The 18,311-nt window shown below is 49.1% G+C and overlaps 1 protein-coding gene across 26 annotated transcripts in view; it reads left to right on the forward strand.

The window, feature by feature from the left end:
* Positions 1-18,311, forward strand: part of NFASC (neurofascin) — a 171,058-nt gene that overhangs the window by 34,124 nt on the left and 118,623 nt on the right. The window contains exon 2 of one of the 26 annotated variants that reach the window (XM_016140332.2): positions 4,971-5,112. The exons of the other annotated variants lie outside the window; for them this stretch is intronic. The gene's annotated coding sequence lies outside the window, so the exon portion shown is untranslated. The remainder of the gene's footprint in view (positions 1-4,970; positions 5,113-18,311) is intronic. 26 annotated transcript variants of the gene reach the window in all.

Genomic DNA, 18,311 nt, shown 5'->3' on the forward strand with positions numbered 1-18,311 from the left:
GTGAATTGGGAGGGAAAAGGAGGCCAGTGGCGGGGACTGTCTGTTCCTCCTTCCTCATGGGTGCAGGGCTCCCTGTGGCGGGCATTTAGACCCAGTGACTTTAAATTTTTGTTTGGATTGAAGATTGAGTTACCCTACTTAACCCAGGAAAGCTTGAGGCTGCCTTAGAGCCAAAATGGGCTGATTCTAGGTTATTGGAAGAACATTGCATCCCTGGCTCGCTCCAGAAGAGAACAACTTCCCCAGAGAAAGCTCCCCTGCTCCTTCGCCCCATCCAGGGCAGAGTGTCAAGGACTCAGAACTGTGCAGGCTACTCCCACACCCCTGTGCCTAGAGCAAGCAGGGCAGCTTCCTTGAGCACAGGCATCCTCAGCAGCGCCTGCCTTCGCCTGACCTCAGCTGTGGGGTGTGGAGGGGGCTCTGCAGCCCCTTCTTGGGCCCTCCACGCCTGCAGACGCTGTGGACGCTTGCTCCTGAAGAAGCAGTAACTATTCTTAGACGCATCTGCATGCTCCTGGGAGCACTGGGTCTGTGACGTATGTGCTGGGCTGGACGCTCTTCTACTTGGGAGGGTGTGAGAGCTGGTGCGGTAGCTGGAGGTGGGAGCGGAGGTGTGTGTGGTCAACACAGCCGAGCTCCGCCCAGCGGGGCGCCCGGCCTGGAGGGATGACCCGGCGTCCTCCGCCAGCTTTTCGGGGCTGTCTTACTAGCTGTGTCTCATGGTTGTCATTGCTGTGGGAGATTCTTGGAAGGTCCAGCTCCAGCGACAAGGGCCTTCCTCACGGGGCAGGCAGGCCGAGTCACGCTGTGGGCACGCCCTTCTCTGAAGCTGTGCACTCACGGCGTACCAGGAGGAATCAGCGAGGCGGCCTTCCCCAGCACTGGACACCGTCAGCAGCCATGCCGCTGGCACCCGTTCACTGAGAGCTCGCTCTGGGATTGGCACCGCTCCGAGCACTCGATGTCGGCCCTCTCACGTAAGCCTCCCGACAACCTGTGCTAGCCGCCTTTTGGCATACATACAACCGAGACTCAGACAAGTCTCGCACGCTGCCCCGTGTCACAGTGTCAGTGACTGCGCCAGGTGTCCCCGCAGCCCAGGGGCCACTCTCTTGGAGCTCTTATGTCATGTTTCCTCCAACAACATGCGTTGTTTTGGTGGCCACAGGGACTGAGGTCAGATGCAAGGAAAGACTTCCCAACAGTGAGCAGGTCCTTCTTCCTTAGAGATTTGTGAGAAGCATCTAGCTCTTCAGGACGGGCCCCCCTGCAGGCTGGACTCTGCATGGATAACCAGTCGAGGGAGTTTTTTCAATGGCCTGTCCATGGAAAGGGCTGGGCCATGAGTCAGTAACACGGGGAGTACCCGCCAGCAGCTCCTGGGCACACCAAGTGCCCAGCTGGGATTTGGGATGTGGGAAAAGGCCGGGGAGGCCAGAGAATTTCCCAGGCCCGAAGAGGGCGGCGCAGAAAAACCGCAGAAAAACCGCCGTGGGAGCTCTTGAGCAGCCTGTGTGTTAATGGAGCTTTCGTTTCTGCCTTCCAGTCAGATGTGACCTGTTCCCCCAGGCGTCCTCGGCCTCAGGGAAGTGTGTGCTAGGGGCAGTGCGCGTGAGTGTGTGTGTGTGCACGTGCATGAGTGTATGTGCACGTGTGTGTACGTGCATGCATGTGTGTGTGCGCACATGTGCGTGCGTGTGCATGTGCGTGCATGTGGGTGCGTGTGTGTGCGCGCGCACGTGTGTGTGCATGTGTCTGTCCTCTCTCCCTTACTTCCTGCAGTGACAGGTGGGTGCAGCCAGCACCCCGGAGGAGGTGGTGGAGTGCCAGACACGTGGGTGGGTGTGGAGTCAGGCTGCCTGGGTTCCCTCCCAGTTCCACCCTTGGCAGGGCGACTCCCGGTTTCCTCGTCTGTCAGCTGTGATATTAATAGCGCTTGCCTCTTGGACTTTGTGAAGATAAGTGAACTCATCCATGAAATCTTTTAGCACAGGAGGAAGAGAGGAAGATCCCTCTGTCCAGGGCCATGTGGCCGCTTCAGCCTCTCTCCTGCCCAGCCCCAGACCGTCTAATGCTGCGACCCAGGCCTGCGTGTGCCTGGTGCCTCTAGTGCTGTCTCTCCTGCTGCTCGCCTGGGCTCAGGTTAAACACGCAGCAGTCCCCTGGCTGCTTCCCGCTGCCACCGCGGTTAGCCGTAGGAGCCAGGCTAGGGAGATGCCCGAGGCCCAGGTCTTTGCTCCCTGGGCTGCCTTCGGCCCCATTTGTTTCTGGTCTCTGGAGGTGGGAGTCCTTTTCCAGTTCATGCCTCATTTCTGACCTCACGCGTCTGCCTCACAGTTCAGCTGGTGTCCAGCTGTTTGGGCGCCTGGGAATGGAATCACGGCTTTGTCCTGCCCCCTCTCTGTCCTGTGACAGGCTCTCCAGGGTTCTCCACCCACCGTCCTGCACCCGCCCCCATCTCCCCGCCCTGGGCTCCGCGTCCTGATTGCGTCTGCCCCGTCTGCCCCGTCTGCCCCGTCTGCCCCGGGTCCTTCCCTTCCTCGCCACCTCGCTTCTCCCCTTGCCGCGTCCCTGCTCTGCGCACCATCCAGCTCATACTTCTCAGAAATTCCAGGACACGTCGCATGCCTAAAGCAAACATCTGCTGACATTTAGAAATATTTAAAGGCCCACATTTTTATTTCTTTGTGAACACAGAATATTCTTCTGGCATAGGAAACTAAAAGGAGGGCCTGGTGATGAAGGCAGCCCACATATAGAAACACTTTTGAAAAGGAGAGGTAACTTTTCCCCAGTTTGCTTTAGACCGGGCCGAGTCAGCATGAGGGGGTTGGGGAGTGGCATGTGCTTTTTGGCTGCGCCCCGCCCCCCCTCCCCACCCTCCGCCCCCCCCCCCGCCCCTGTCACTGCCCTGCGCTTTAGGTATATGTCCTCATTCAGTTCCTTCGATAACCCGATGAGGCATATTACACAATCCCCATTCTGTCTGTAAAAGGGGAAACAGGGTAAGTGACTTGCCTAAGGTCACACAGTGATTAAGAGTCAGGATATAAGTGTGGGTATTTCTGTTTCCTCTAGAATCATGCAGCCCGTAGGAGGAGCTGGGCTGGAGAGGGGAGGTTAATACTGAATTTTGGCTACATGGAGCTGGATTTCTGACTCTGAGCAAATTCAAGCGTCCCGTTCGTGTCCCTTGCTGACTCTTCACCCCTCGGTTGTGGGCCTCTCTAGAGGGAAGGGGGGACCCCAGCCTTCCACCACTCTTCGTCTTCCTCCAGGTTAGACCAGGAATATAGTGACACTGCTGAAGCTGGCAGCTTCCCAGAAGTCAAACATGCCTGAGAATAGATTATATTTTGCTGGAAGAAGGAGAAAGGAAAACAGAATAAGGAATCCGGAAGTCCCTGAGTAATACAGTATTAGAGAGTCAGGGTACTTCTCCCTGAAAACAAGCTGTGAGGGAGCATTCTGCAAAATTTTTGCAGATTGTCCAGGAGGCCTGCAGGCTGGAAACCTGTACAACCCATAGAAATAACTGCTGCAGTCTCCAGGCTCTGAGCTCCTCTGAGAGCCCCCCTCCCCACGGCCCTCCGCTCCCCTGCTGGTGGTTCTTTGTTGAAGGGGACAGAAGTGACAGGGTAATGGGCCTAAGCACACACCAAGAGCCAGTGGTAGGTACCAGCCTCCACAAATCCCCAGCCACGACAAGATGTTATTAGCTAGTTCTGAGGGAGCATTCGGAGCTCTGACTTCCATCAGGAGAGGTCTGATGGGGTCTTTGTTTGCCTGACTCTGAAATTCTGGGGTTGGTGGGGGAAGTGGAAGCAGGAGGGGTTTGCAGGCCCCTTCGACTCACCCTAGAATCACGGGGTAAATACAGTCCTTTGGGGTGTGTTGTCACCCTTCCTGAGCCTTTAACATCTACCTCCTAATTTACTACTAAAACATGTGACTCTCTTACCCAAGCTCTTAGGTTTGTTGTTATTTTTTTTTTTAACTTTTAAAATCAACTGTATTGAGATATAATTTACATTCAATAAAATGTACTCATTTTAAGGGTGTAGTCATTTGAGTTTTGACAAATGTATATACCCATGTAACCCCCATTCCAATCAAGATAAAGACTATTTCATCACCCCTGAAAATTCCCTCATCCTATTTTCAGTCCATCTCTCCCCCTCCTCCCGGCCCCAGGCAACCACTGAGCAGCGTTCTGTCCTTGTGGGGGCTTGCATGTTCTAGATATCCCTGTCTGCAGTATGGTTTCTATGTGTCACTTCTGGCGTTTGCTAAGCCTCAGGGAAGAATAAGAGTTATCTGAGACACACGCATCTGGTCTCTGCACCCTCTCCATCCTCCTCTGAGCCCTTCAGCCCCCTCTCTGATTTACGGGCATGGTACACTAAGGTCTGCAGCAGGAAGATGCCCCCCCCCCCCCGCCTGCCCTATGCCTTAGCAGTGAGAGGGAAATAGTAGAGAGGAGATTGGAGGGAGTTTGGGCCTATGGCTGAGGAACTCAAGAGGTGGAGGATGACTGTCAGCCAGGAAATGGATGTGGGGCTCCTGGAGGCAAGCCCTAGGCAATGTGGGCATGGAGAGGCAGCTGGGATGTCCCCTCCTGCTGCAGGCTTTGTCACCATTGTCCAGGTCCTTGCCATTCTTTGCATGGAGGTGGGTGTGAAAGCTGCTTTCCTGGGGAAGGTTTAACCTGGAGTTCTGGGTTCTTTTGCGTGAACTGAGGGGCAGAGAGGCAACGACAGCCTCAGAGGGCAGCTCCAGGTGGGATGCCAGAGGGACCTGGCCAACTCCTCACGCCGTGTGGTTGGGTCCAGCCTGTGGGGTCTGGCAGTGAGGTGTGTGCCTTGCCTGGCATGGGAGTGCTAGAGGACAAAGAGCAGAGAGCTTGGCTTGCTGGCTGCCCTGTCCTGCTGACCCTATGGACCAATACCAATACCTCTGCTTGTGCCCAGGGCTGCAGCTTCTCCTCTCCCTGGGCAGTCAGAGGGCAGCAGACAGGACCGATCCTAAGAGGCAGCCTGTTTGAGACAGACACGGTGCTGAGGATTTGCTGTACTTTGCCTAACCTTTCTGGGATCCAGATGACCCATTTCTGTAAGTGGTCATATTTTAAGAGTGCTTTAGCTCTTAGGAAAAATGGATACTAGCTAAAACTAAGACCTTGTCGTTAATGCTATTTTTTTCTTTTCTACTATTATTATTTCATTGTGGTAAAATATACACAATATAAAATTGACCATTTTAACCATTTTTTAGTGTCCAGTTCTCTGATGTTAAATATATTCACACTATTGTCCAACCATCACCACTGTCCATCTCCAGAACTTTCATTCTCCTCAACTGAAACTCCGTCCCCTCCCCCAGTCCCTGGCGACCACCGTTCTACCTTCTGTCTATGAATTTGACCTCATATACATAGAATCATACGGTATTTGTGCGTCTGGCTTGTTTCACTTAATACGTGTCTTCCAGGTTCATCCATGCTGTAGCGTGTGTCAGAATTCCATTCCTTTTTAAAGCTGGATAGTATTTCGTTCATAGGTATACCACATTTTGGTTATTCATTCATCTGTCCGTGGACATCTGGGTCGGTTCTACCTTTTGGCTACTATAAACGATGCTTCTATTATGAACATTTGTGTACAAACATGTCTTGGAGGCATTATGGTGTTTCAATGCTCAGTAGCCTTTCCTTACAAAGCCTCCTGTTTAAACCTCCTGCTGCCCAGGCCCAGGGTGGCATGTTTTTCTCTCCCCTAGCTTGCGACCCTGTCTCCCCTCATTTAGTGCCTGTGGCAAATGGTATGCTTCAAACCCTTCTGTCTTTGATTAGTATTGGGGACTTGGGTTTCCCAGGCAATGGACTTTTGAGTTCCTTTCTCCATGAGCTTTCTTTTCAATGTACCTTAGTCCCTCTTGGCCACCAGTTCTGGAGTTTGATTGCATTAAGCTTCTTAATACAAGAATACAACAGAACATCTTCGCTTCATAAAGGAAAGAAGAGAAACTGACTTTTATCAGGCATCTGCTATGTGCTAGGTACTCTTCAAGGGCTATCGCAGCACTGCAAGCTTCACCTCTGCTTATAGGCAGCCTTGTGAGGCAGGAACAAAACCTGAGTTTTAGGGGTAAGGACGCCGAGGAGAGGCTCAGAGAGGTTAAGTTACTTGCCCAAGCTCACAGAGGCCAACGTTCCTACCTCCCCGGTCCTTCAAGTGCAAACGAGCCAGAGAAATTTCCTGGACCTTTTCTTTTAAAATGGAAATCCGGGCTTGGAGTTTCCCTTACTGATTTGTAAAGAATACCCTTGGTCTTTACCCTAGTTCTGGTAAAATATGGAATTATTAATTAATGTTTTATGTGGTTTTTCAAAATATGCAAAAGCGTAAAGAATAGTGACATGAATCCCTATGTTCCCATCGCCCAGCTTCAGCGGTTGTCAACACTTGGCCAGTTTTGTTTCATAGATCGATGATCAGGTTCTTCTTTTTGATCTTGGGGTCCTCCCACGGGGTGCAGTAGCAGTTGGTGTTTTCTGGAGGAAGGCAGGGGAATCTGCAGAACTGGGCGTCTTGGAGCGAAACCTCTTCCCAGCTGGAAGAGTACTAATTGCCACCAGTTGGAATCCCCTCTCCCGGGTTCATTATTCTTCAGATTTCTGAGCACCACCCAGGAGGCAGGGGGAGGGGCAAGTCTTCTGAAAGGCTGGCAAGACCTGGCAGGTGGTATGCAGAGACTTCTCTTTCTTAGAGCATTTACCATTTGATTTTATTTCAGTTCATCTGAGTGGGAAGAGAGAAGGTTATGTGAGGATAGCTGTCCCCTGAGGGGACTCCCAAGGCAAGCTTGATGCAAAGCAGGGACCAGTGGGAAAAGAGCCTGTGGCCTCTTCAAAGAGATCTAACAAACATTTTCATTTTTATTTTTTAAAATACCGACTTTGTACCAGGTACTGAGCTAATGTGGGAATTCAACTATGACATGTTGGTATCTGCTCCTAGAAAATTTGTGGCCTACCTAAATAATAGCTAGTAAAAACCAACATTTGTGTGTGTCAGACCCTGACAGAGTACTTTATGTATATTGTCATATTATGCCCCCCAGACGGTCTGTAAGAGAGGTACAGTTATCTCCATTTTACAGACAGGAATCTGGGGCTCACTGCACCTCACCTGTCTATGCAAAATGAGGAGTGTGGGGAGGGAAGGACAGAAGGAGGGAGAGTAGAGAGTGGACGAGGGACCCTCTGTTAGGCTGTAGCTATGTGCTTATAAAATCCCGCCGGATGCGCTTTCTCATAAGAGGGAGGGCAGCCAAATGGTGCATTTTATCTCTCTCATCTTTATCAAGGACTGTGGGATTTATTTTTATTTCAAAGACAGGGCAGTTCTTTGGCAGGGAAGGAAGAGTGAAGACTAGAACTTGAGAAAGTCATTTCCTTAGGCTGCAGGGATGGAGAGAAGAGAATCGAGTTGGGTTTATTTATTCATTGTTTTTATTTAAAGAAGATTTGGAATTTTTCAGGAGAGGAGTTGAGGGAGTGAGTCAGGTTTAAGTGTAAGCAAGGAGCGTTTTCTGATCTGGTCTGACTTTGCCCAGTGATCAGACGGTTTGGGTTCTCATGGGTGGGCCTCCAGTTGGGGTGAGGCCGGCTCGGTATGCCCAGTTTCTGAACGGAGGCCTGCTTTGTGAGCTGGAACACATTTTCTAGGGTTGGAAAATAGACTCGGCTAATATCTCTGTAGCAGGGAGCAGGGAGTGATTTATTCTGAAAAGAAACCTATGAACCTCTTTTCCAGTCACCCTGGCCAGCCCGTCAGCCCTGCGCATGTTTAAGCCATAACCTGTAGGGTTAAGGTAGTTAGAAGGCTCTGCTGGCCCCACCGAAAATGGGTGGGGAATGTCAAGATTAGGGTCCCAGGCTGCTGTCTCCTTTAAGCAACTAAGAGAAAAGCAGTGTTCATTGTTGGCATTTTAATTTTTTATTTAAATTTTTCATTCATTAGAAAAATAGAGACGGGTTTTTGGGTTTTCGCTGTGAGATGGGGTGAGCTGCCTCTGGCTCAGACACAGCGGGATAGAACATCTCGAATTCCTTCCCGCTGTGAGATTTTGTTTTATTTTCTGTTGTCCTCATCCTGACTTCCCAGGTAATTTATGAGCAAGATCTTGTGCAGGATCGGCTTCAAATAGACCCCAAGAGAAAATCCTGGCTTCAGATAATGGTGTCTTCTCCATTCATACCTTGCTGACGGGGAAAGGAAGCGGAGGAACTGGATGAGGGCACCTCTTTCAGGACCTGAGGGCTTTACAAATGGGCAGCAGAAATGCTTCCCTCGGAGCAAGCAGCCCAGAGTGCCGCTGCCCTCCCTCACTCTGGGGACTCGCACAGGCCGGTTGCTATGGATACGGGCAACTGTGGCTCCCCTGGGGCAGTGGCTGCTGTGGAGGTGAGAGGCTGTTTATTGTGGTGATGTAGGGCCTAGTGTTAGTCATTCCCCGTGATGGAGCTTCAGCAGGGGGGGCAGGGACCGGCCTTGCCGGAACCTCCACCTGCCCCAGGTAGCCCAGCCTGGTAAGTGGGCGTGTGCACCTGAGGTAGGCCACACCTGTGCAGAGCTGCGGGGCTTTCGGCGGCTGGTGGGGGGGGCATTTCCGGGTAGGAAAGTTGTCCATTGGTGGCAGATGCATAGTTCTCTTCTCCTTGCTTGGGAGCCTGCCGGAACCGATGCCGATAGCATCCCGGCTCCAGGAGCGCATTTCCGGATTGGAGGCGCTACCCAGTGAAGCCTTACTGTCCCGGAGGCCGAAGGGGAGGTATCAGAAGGTACAGGACCATGGTTCCTGCCCTCATGGAGCTCCTGGAATGAGAGAGGAGACAGCCTGCCCTCAGTGAGCTCCCAGCATGGTGGGGACAACCAGAGGCACATGAAGCGCACACGAAGCGGACAAAGACAGAGAAGGGAAAACCCATCACTTCCTTGCCTCACACCCTCCAGTGGGCTCCCTTCGCACCTCCCACAGCGCCTGACGTGCCTCTGTGGTGTAGCAGCTACTCTCTGTTGACCCTTCCACCCCTCCAGCCTCATGACCCCTCTTCCCCCAGGCTCCGCTTCTGCCAGAGAAGCAGAAGGCTCTGGGCCCTCCTCGCCCTCCCCTTGGCCCAGAGCTGCTCCCCCCATCACCTTCCAGCTCACTCCCTTCCTTCTCCACCTTGTTTATTCAGGCCTCTGCTTTGATATTTCCTGACCCTGCTCTGTCCAACCAGCACTTCCTTTCTTTCCGCATGCTCACTTCCCTTCTTTCCCTGCTTTATTTTTCTTCATAGCACTTTTCACTGCCTGCACTGATATTATTTACTTGTTTACTGTTCAGGTGCCTGCCCCCCCTCCCCCACTGGAAGGTCAGCTCCTCCAGTGCTGGGACAATGTCATGTTTACCACTGAGTGCCATTGCCAAGAGCATCGCCTGGCACATGTGAGATACTCACTAAATATTGGATCAATGAGTGACAACTGTGTAGCTCATGGTTCTCAGGGAATTCTGCGAGAATGTTTACAATATGTTTTAATATTATTCTAGCATTGTAAAGATAAAACTTCTTGTTTACAATTCTAATTTGCAATTGAAAGACATTTTTCTTAAAATTAGATTTTGGTTTCTTAAGACAGTATCTCTCATACTGGATATATGGACTCTGGGGGTTCTTAGATACACGCAAGGGTGTTTGGGGATATTTTTCTCCTTTGGAAGATGTCTGTATATTAGTAAAGTTTGGGGAATCCATGTGTAGCTGCTGAAAGTCATGACTATAGGGCCTCGCGAGGCCAGGTGCACTGGAGGTGGCCTGGGGAAGACTTTCTGGAAAGCACATCTTGAGCAGTGGTTGGAAGGAAGGAGCAGGTCTTAATACAACACAGGAGAGTATCGGGCGACTAGCTCGGAGGACCTGGTTTGTAATGCTAAGTGGCCCTGGGGACAAGCCCTCATGGGCCATTCGGGAGCATGTCTGCCAGCTGAGATGGAGTCTGAACTTAGCCAGGACAAGGTGAAGCAGTTTAGTTGAGGGCGCTTCATGCCCTGAGAGCCTAATCTGAGTGACAGCTGTGCAGGGCTGGGACTGCACTGGAGTGGTGACTCATAAGCTCTGTTTTCTATCCCCTTCCTCATCATTTACATCTCACTGAAGTGATGTCAGCATGATGGCCCCTCCAGGGAGCTCGGGCCCCATCCTATGGCCTGTGCAGCTGGGGCAAGGAGTGTATGGGGGAGTCAGCTGGCAGGTGGAAGATGACCCAGCCCTGGGGAGGACGGTTCCAGGTCACCAGCTCGCCGTCCTTTGTTTAACTGGGCATCAATCAGGCCAGAGGTCAGCATTTCCCTTGGAAGACTGTCAGAGCTGGCCTGTGGTTGAGAGGGTGTAGGGTCAAATTCCCAGGGAGTGGGCCGGGATGAGGGCCTATCTCCTGCATCAGCTCCACTGTCTGCAGCCTGGCCGGTGCCAGCGGCATGTGACTGGCAAGGCAGCTTCCGCAGCCTGGTCACAGAACTGGAGACCTAGGTACCTGGGAGGCACTTTAGAAGCCATGCAGTGACCCCCCTGTTGTAGGGGTGAGGCGTTTGAGGACCAGAGTTATTAAAGACCTGGGACCCAAACCTGGGTGTCCTAACACCCAGCTCAGTGCTCCTTCTACCATGTTTTGTTTGGGACAGGAACCCAGATGGACACTGGGGTATGGACAACAATACTTTAGCTTCTCAGTCTCTGTAGATGCATCTCACTCAGAAGCATTCGGGTCTGCTTTGGGAGGTTAATATAAACCTATCCTGCTCTCTGCTGGAGTGACAGTTATTTTCTTTGGCCACATGGATATGACATGGCTTCCTCACCCTGTCAGGGTGGTGGAAGACATTGGGCTTCAGGCAGGACTTTTTGGAGGACTTTCCGTCCTAGGGATAATGTCTGTGAAATGGAAGGACAGCTAGGCCCGAGGAAGAGGAGGTCTGTGCCCGGCAAGGCTCTGCCCTTCAATGGTGGCCAGCTTCCTTCTCCACCTCCCCCAGTTCATTTAGCGTCATCATCTCAGTAGTGGTCCCTAAAAGCACCCCCTGGGTTTTGAGGTTCCTTCCTCTTGTCCCCCACCCCAGCCTGGAAGGTAGGGAGAGTGTGGAGGTTAAGAAGGAAGCGAGAGAGCGGGACTGGGGCTGGGGCAGGGAGGGCACCTGAGGTAGAGGATAAGGTGGGGGTGTTCTCACTCCTCTGGGATCTTGAGGAGAGAGTGATGTGTAAGTGTTGAGAGCTCTGCTTTTGGAGTCCAGGAGACATAGATGTGCTCTGAGCTCTTCCCCTTGACCTTGAATAGGTTACTTAACCTTTTTGAGCCTCAGCTTCCTTATCTGAAACGTAGAGTTAATAGCACCTCACACATTGTACTGTGATGAGGATTCACTGAGATTATCTTTGTCAACAGAGTACCAGGCAAGTGTCCGGCACCAGTGGGGAGACATGGTCATGTAACAGCATCATCATCATCACCACATGACGGCTGTGTCTACCTTGTGCCCAACACTGTGCTGGATGTCATGGAAAATGAGATTTTCACTAATCAGCCATTGAGCAAGTAGTCTGACTTGAGATAGAGATTTAGACCGTGGGGTGCGGGTGAGAGAGCCACGAGGGAAGATGACTTCAAGGGCCTTTTGAGGAGTTGAGGGTGGGATTAGGGAAAAGCTCGATATCTTATTCAGATTAATATTCCACTTTTAGTGTCTCCCCCAAAGTGAACACGTTAGAATAACACGGTGTGGAGCGAGGAGGGAGTCCTCCTGCCGTAGAGCCAGGCAGAAGTTCTGGGGGCCCAGGAGCCTGGGAAATAGACCCCTCCCCTCGTCAAAGCCCACTGGGTGCCTCCTTCCCAAAGACCAGAGGTCTGCGTGACTCGATGGAGGAAGAATCTTCCACCCTCTTCGCTTTCACTGGACTCTGTGGGTTGCTAGAAATATTTTTCAACCCACCAAAGGAGAAAGAATTGACCAGGACTGGTGCCAAAATATTCAGTTAATTCAAAAGATCCTTTTGTTGGATGAAGAAAGCAGCTGGGCTGGAGCCTCCTCTTCTGATCTGACATCACGGCCTGGTGGGCTGGGCCTTCCATTCTTGTCCACTCCAGGGTTCAAAGGTAGCTAGTTAGCTTATTTGAGAGTCTTTAGGAAAATTCCTTTCTGGTTCTACCTATTAGTTCCATGGCCTTTGACAAATGCTTCAGCCCCTCTGGCCTTTATTGCTTCACCTTTGAAATGACAATGACAGTTCCATTCCCTCTGAAGGGCGAGTGCTGACATGGTGGTCTCTTGCTCAAGTCTGAGGCTGGGTGAGCCAGACGGACACTCTGGGATGCCAAACATGTCGTTCTGTCATTCTCCAAAACACATTTGAGCTCCGCCTTGGAATTTGCCTTTAAGCCTGCGGCACATTCTTTCGGCATCCTCCGGGATGGGCAGTCTTCTTACCTTTAGAAGGAATTTGGTTTCTAGAAGCAGCCTAATCAGGGCTACGAGTATATGATCAAGCTGAATGAAGATACTTTGAGTTCCAAACAAATGAAGCTGATTCCATTTGGCTTCTAAACAGACTCAGAAGTTAGTTCCAAATAAAATATCAAAAACGTTTTGAGCAAGAACTGCATCCTTAGAACACAGGTGGTAGGCACATATAATTTAAGGACAGTACTCCATTGGATACATTAAGTCTGATATTTTTAAAACAAATTTGCTATTTTATGTTTACACATCATGTTTTTAAAAAATGAGCATCCTATTCACTCCTGGTTATTTCCTAATGTATTGGTTTTATGTGTTCCGGTGTTTGTACTTTTCTTTTTCTTAAAAATGTGGCCCACTTAGATCATTATCAGTTATAACAACATACACGTCCTGTCCCAGTGGTTCCCAGTGTCCACTCATTCAAACCACATGGCTGGGCTCTCCACAGAGTTTCTAATTCAGTGGGCCTGGGGTGGGGCTCAGTAATTTGCATTTTAATGTATTCGCATTTAATATATGCCCTGCAGCTCTAGGACTATATTTTGAAAGCCCCTGGCCTAGATGAAAGGGGCTTTGGTATAGAATCCAACCCCTTTATTATACATATTGGTAAACTGAGGCACAGGGAAACACGACTCCCTCGCCAAGTATTATACAATGAGTGTGTTGGCAGAACTGAGACCGGAACCCAGGTGTTCAGTTTGCCCGGTTTGGTTGGAGACCAGTTAACACGACTGTGGGTTTTTAAGGTTTTCCAGGACCTTCCTGATTTCAAATAATCTAGCCTCTCATCCCTTTATACAACCGTGTCATGATTCTTATTTCCCGTGGGAAACGCTTACGCTTGATTTGCCTTTTTAAAAATTGTGATAAAATATATACAACACAAAAATTTGCCATTTTAATCATTTTAAAGAGTATAGTTCTGTGGCATAAAATACAATCATATTGTTGTACAACAGTTTCCAGAACTTTTTCATTTTCTCAAACTGAAATTTTATACCCATTAAACAATAATTTCCCACTTTCCTAAACCCCTGGTAATGCCCATTCTAGTTTTTGTCTCTATGAATTTAACTACTCTAGGTCCCTCATGTAAGTGGAATCATGGTATTCGTTCTTTTATGACTGGTTTATTTCACTTAGCATAATGTCTTCAGGGTCCATTGTGTTGTTGTATCATGAGTCAGAATCTCGTTTCTTTTTAAAGCTCAGTAATATTTTATTGTATGAATTTACCACATATTGTTTATCCATTCATCTATTGATGGACATTTGGGTTGCCTCTACCTCTTGACTATTGTGAATAATGCTGCTATGAACATGGGTGTGTAAATATCTGTTTGAGTCCCTGCTTTCAATTCTTTTGGGAAAATACCCAGAAGTGAGATTGCTGGATCATATGGCAATTCTGTTTAATTTTTTGAGGAACCTGACTTGCTTTTGACTCTGAAAGTTTAAGGCTGGAAATACGAATCTGCTATTAACAAATTACAGATGCTTTTTGATTGATGATGGAGTTACGGTCCAATAAACCCGTCATAAGTTGAAAATAATGATGTCAAAAATACATTTAATACATCTAACCTACTGAACATTATAAATTAGCTTAGCTGGTTTCTACAGAATACATATCACTTCTATACCATCGTAAAGTCAAAAAATCTTAAGTCGAACATCTTAAGTCGGGGACCGTCCGTAGTGGGTAAACAAGGGCCAAACACTACCCATTTGGTGCTAAGGTTGGCAGGTTAATCAGCTTCTCTGCAAATGGTCTCCTGGGTTTTCTCTCCTCTCCCTGGCTCTGCTCTGACCTTGCTCTCACCAGTCTCCATTCATACTTTTCTCCTTCGTTGTCTCTGGGCATTTATCTGTTTGCATTCCTATCCACTAAATCTCACCAGCCCCCAAACTGCCCCACTGCATTGCAGAATGAAGTCTGGAACCAACAGGTCTCACACGTGTACCCTGCACCTTCCATTTCTCTCGGTTCACTATGACTAATCTGGGGAGGCAGCATGCTGGGGGTGGGACGAGAAGGCCTCAAATGCAGTAGAAATTAGAAATACGAAAGGAATTAATGAGTGTGACAAGAGGGCAAGAGTGCCGTGAGGCAGGGATCTCGGGCTGGGCATTTCACAAGAAATAACCAACTACTTGGATTGGGCTTTACCGCCGCCCCATGGTCTCTGGGTCTACACCACCTCCAGGGAATCGTGCTGCCCTGGAATTAGGGGGTCCATGGGGAAGCCTAGTGCCTTCTGCTTCTAAATAGGTACCAGGTTGAGGGTTGGAGCATGTGTCTTCCTTGAGAACTACGCTCATCTGGAGGGATCTGGAGCAGCAGCTTCCAGAATCAGCAGAGTGTTGGGAATGGAAGGAGAAAGAATAGACTGTAGATTCGTCAACTCACTGTTCTAGCCCAAGTCTGCACAAAACCAGTGCCGACTTTAAAGGATGTTACGATACTTAAAAACAAAAACCTATGATTTTTTAAGTTTAAGGAAAATTGAGACTACACAGCATTCTATTCCTGGCTGATTTATAAATTCCTTCCATCAATGAAGTTAAACCAACCACAAGCAGGTCTATAACTCCTAAAAGGCATGCATCCACATCACTTTATCACCCGTCTTCCCTGGGGCAGTTAACTGAGTGGCTAGATTACGTTTTTACTTTAAAGCAATAAGATGCCCATTATTGCTATCATCAGAAATTACTCTTTGGGTCTAGTTTTAGTGGTCCATTATCCAGGTTAACAGAGGGGAAAAGTGAAGCAGATGGTAGTTAATCCACAGAATCCCTGTTGGCTCAGAATGGAATCATTTCTATATATTTTGTATCAGCAGATCATACTGCCCTTCTGTATAGTTTTATGGTGTACACTTCACTTTTACTCACATGTCTCTCTACACAGTAATAAAGGTCCTGTCAGATTTAGGGACTTTGTATCTCTCTTCTTCCAGGCAATTTTCCCCAACAGGAGGCAGCAGAGATCCACCTCCAAGGTGTATTATCTCTATTTCCTTTTCTCAGGTTAGAATGGAGGCATCTAAGAGTTCCTGGGTCCCAGGAACAATAAGGGAAGGTAAATGTCCTGGGTAGAAATTGGTGATATATCTGCTACGGGGATCTGCCATCTGGTCTTCAGAGTACAAATTTGTAGAATCTGTTAGCATCAGTGCTTGCTGCTAATTGTAACCAGACCCCACCTTATCTCAGCCTCAGGCTGCTGCTTAAAAGGGCAGTTCCCCTCCAGCAACTAGTCTGCCCTTCTCTGCTGCTCTGTATGTAAAAATAAGAGTGTGTTTCTTTCATGGAGGCTATAACAGAATCATCAGATAGACCAGCAAGGTCTTGGTGGGCTCCCCAATCAGAGAACTGCCCAACCCCCTCACATCTGCTTAGGCTGTGGCAGAGAGCGCTCAGGAGAACGTAGATGACTCACCAGTGTTAGACCTGAGGAAAGAGTTGTCAGCTCTACTGAGTCCCTGAGATGGAGGCCATGAGACCTCTCCTTGGTAACGTTCATCCCTTCTTCCATCCATTCATCCAGGTAGTGTCTACAGAGGACGTGCTTGTGCTGGCAGCAGGCCAGGGGCCTGGCGTGTGCCTTCACAGAGCCTCCAGTGTGCTTGAGGAGAGCAGACTGCTATACCGGAAAACCTAGGCAGGAATACAAGGCAGGCCTTGGGGCCACCGACCCTACCATTTCATAGGTAATAAAGGAAATGGGTGAAACTCAAGCTCTTGCTCCTAAACTAGGCATGGAAAAGTAGCAGGGGAAGGGAAGAAATGAAGCGTTTTAAGCCTCCTGAGTAAAGATACTTAAGAGAAATGATGTCTGTGTCTTTGGAAGGCAAGGCCCTTTTCCAAGGGGGACGTTAGAGGGAGCAGCAGTGCACGCATCCCGTGGCGCTTGCCCAGTGGTCCGGAGCCCAGTAGTGAGTGGGTCAGGCCTTCTTGGGCAGGCGTAGTGGGATGAGCACAGAAGGTGTTGCCTCAATTAAGAGCCAAAGAAATTTGGGTCTGCATTGAAGCGGCTAGATATAAGGTGTCTAAAGTCATATTTGAAGGTAGAATGTAAAGTTCTCCTCCCTGACGGGATCCTAGACTACTTGGCATCTTAGCCCAGAATCCCTAGAACACAGAGCCTAAGGCAGAGGCATATGTGCTATGTCTTTATTAGACAGTGCAATCCCAGCGACCAGAATGAGAAAAAAGCCAGAGGGGCAGGGAAAGGGGGTGAGCAAGGTGATATGTTATTGATCTGGCCAGCACTTGGTATCAAGCCCAACCAATGGACTAGTAAAATATTACTTTCTGGGACAGTCTGGAGAGGAGGGCTACCCTCTCCCCTTGGTTAAAGGCTCATATCACTGAGCAATAAATCCCCTGCAGTTCTGGGTTGCACATAGATAGGCCCGCTTTGTCTCATCCCTCAGTGTCAATTGGAAGCCCCAGGGCTGCAAGCAAGAGGTACAGGAAGTACGTATAGGTCTCGGCACTCTTGAGTGGTACCTATGTGAAGTGGGTAGCTCTCACAAAGCTGGTCGCTCGCTACAGCAGTGTCTGGGGCTGAGGAAAAGGCCAGAGGCCCCGGAGACATACATGGCTGAGAGGTACTTGACCACACACTCACACGCCACAGTGGACAAAAGGCCAGATAGTTTTCTTTCAATACTTACAAGAATGTGGGGACCAAAATGGGACTGGGCTGGAGTGAGGCCAGGAAGTATGAATGGTTTTCTATGGGTGATGAGGTGAAGGGGAAAGATGCCCGGGTCAGCAACAGCAGCTGCCACTTAGGTGGCGGTCAAACCTCTGGAAACCATTATCTTCTCCAGTCCTGGTGTCTGTGGAGCCCTGCACCTAACCCAGCCAGGGAACAAGATTCTGTGGGCTCCTCTGTTCATACGGAGCTCACAGAACATGCCTTTTATTGGTGTAGGCGTGTGATACTACTTTATTTGAGTAAATAAAAGAGCCCGATAACGAGTAATATATAACCATAACAGGGTGGCTCAGGGTTGGTAAAATTGACTCATGTAGAATAAAAGTGAATTCTCTGGCATCTACACATTTGAAAGTTGCTTTTGCTTGGTGACGGTCACCCTTCTTTTTCCCTCTTGAATAGTTAACGCCTTCCTTCCTGGGACTATTCAGACTTACAATCCTTTAGTTAAAGTAGCAACACTACCTACTACTGTATTAGTTATCTACTGTTATGCAACAAGCCACCCAAAACTTAGGAGCTTAAAACGATGACCATATTATTTATTCATAAGTCTATGGGTCAATAATTTAAGTCAGACTTGGCTGGGACGTTCTTAGGTGTCAGGCCTGTAGCCACTCATGTAGCTGCAGTGACCTGGTGGCCCGAATGAGGCCGGGTGATCTCAGATGGCCTCGCGTGTCTGGCATGCGCTGCTGTCAGCTGGTTGATCTAGGCTGTTTTGTCCAACATGGTAGCAACGAGCTGCATGTGGCTGTTGAACACTTGCAATGTGCTTGGCCTGATGTGCGATGCATTGTAAACGTAAAATACACACTGGGTTTTGAAGACTCAGTAACTATGTCCAATGTAAACTATGATTTAATAATTTTTTATATTGATTACACATTGAAACAATAATATTTTGAATTTGGGTTAAATAAAATGTATTAAAATTAATTTCACCTGTTTCTTTTTCACCCGCTTCTTTTCAGTTGTTTAATATGACTATTAGAAAATTAAAAATTGTATATGT

This window comes from Rousettus aegyptiacus, unplaced genomic scaffold (assembly GCF_014176215.1).
Source record: "Rousettus aegyptiacus isolate mRouAeg1 unplaced genomic scaffold, mRouAeg1.p scaffold_m13_p_17, whole genome shotgun sequence".
Lineage (NCBI taxonomy): Eukaryota > Metazoa > Chordata > Mammalia > Chiroptera > Pteropodidae > Rousettus > Rousettus aegyptiacus.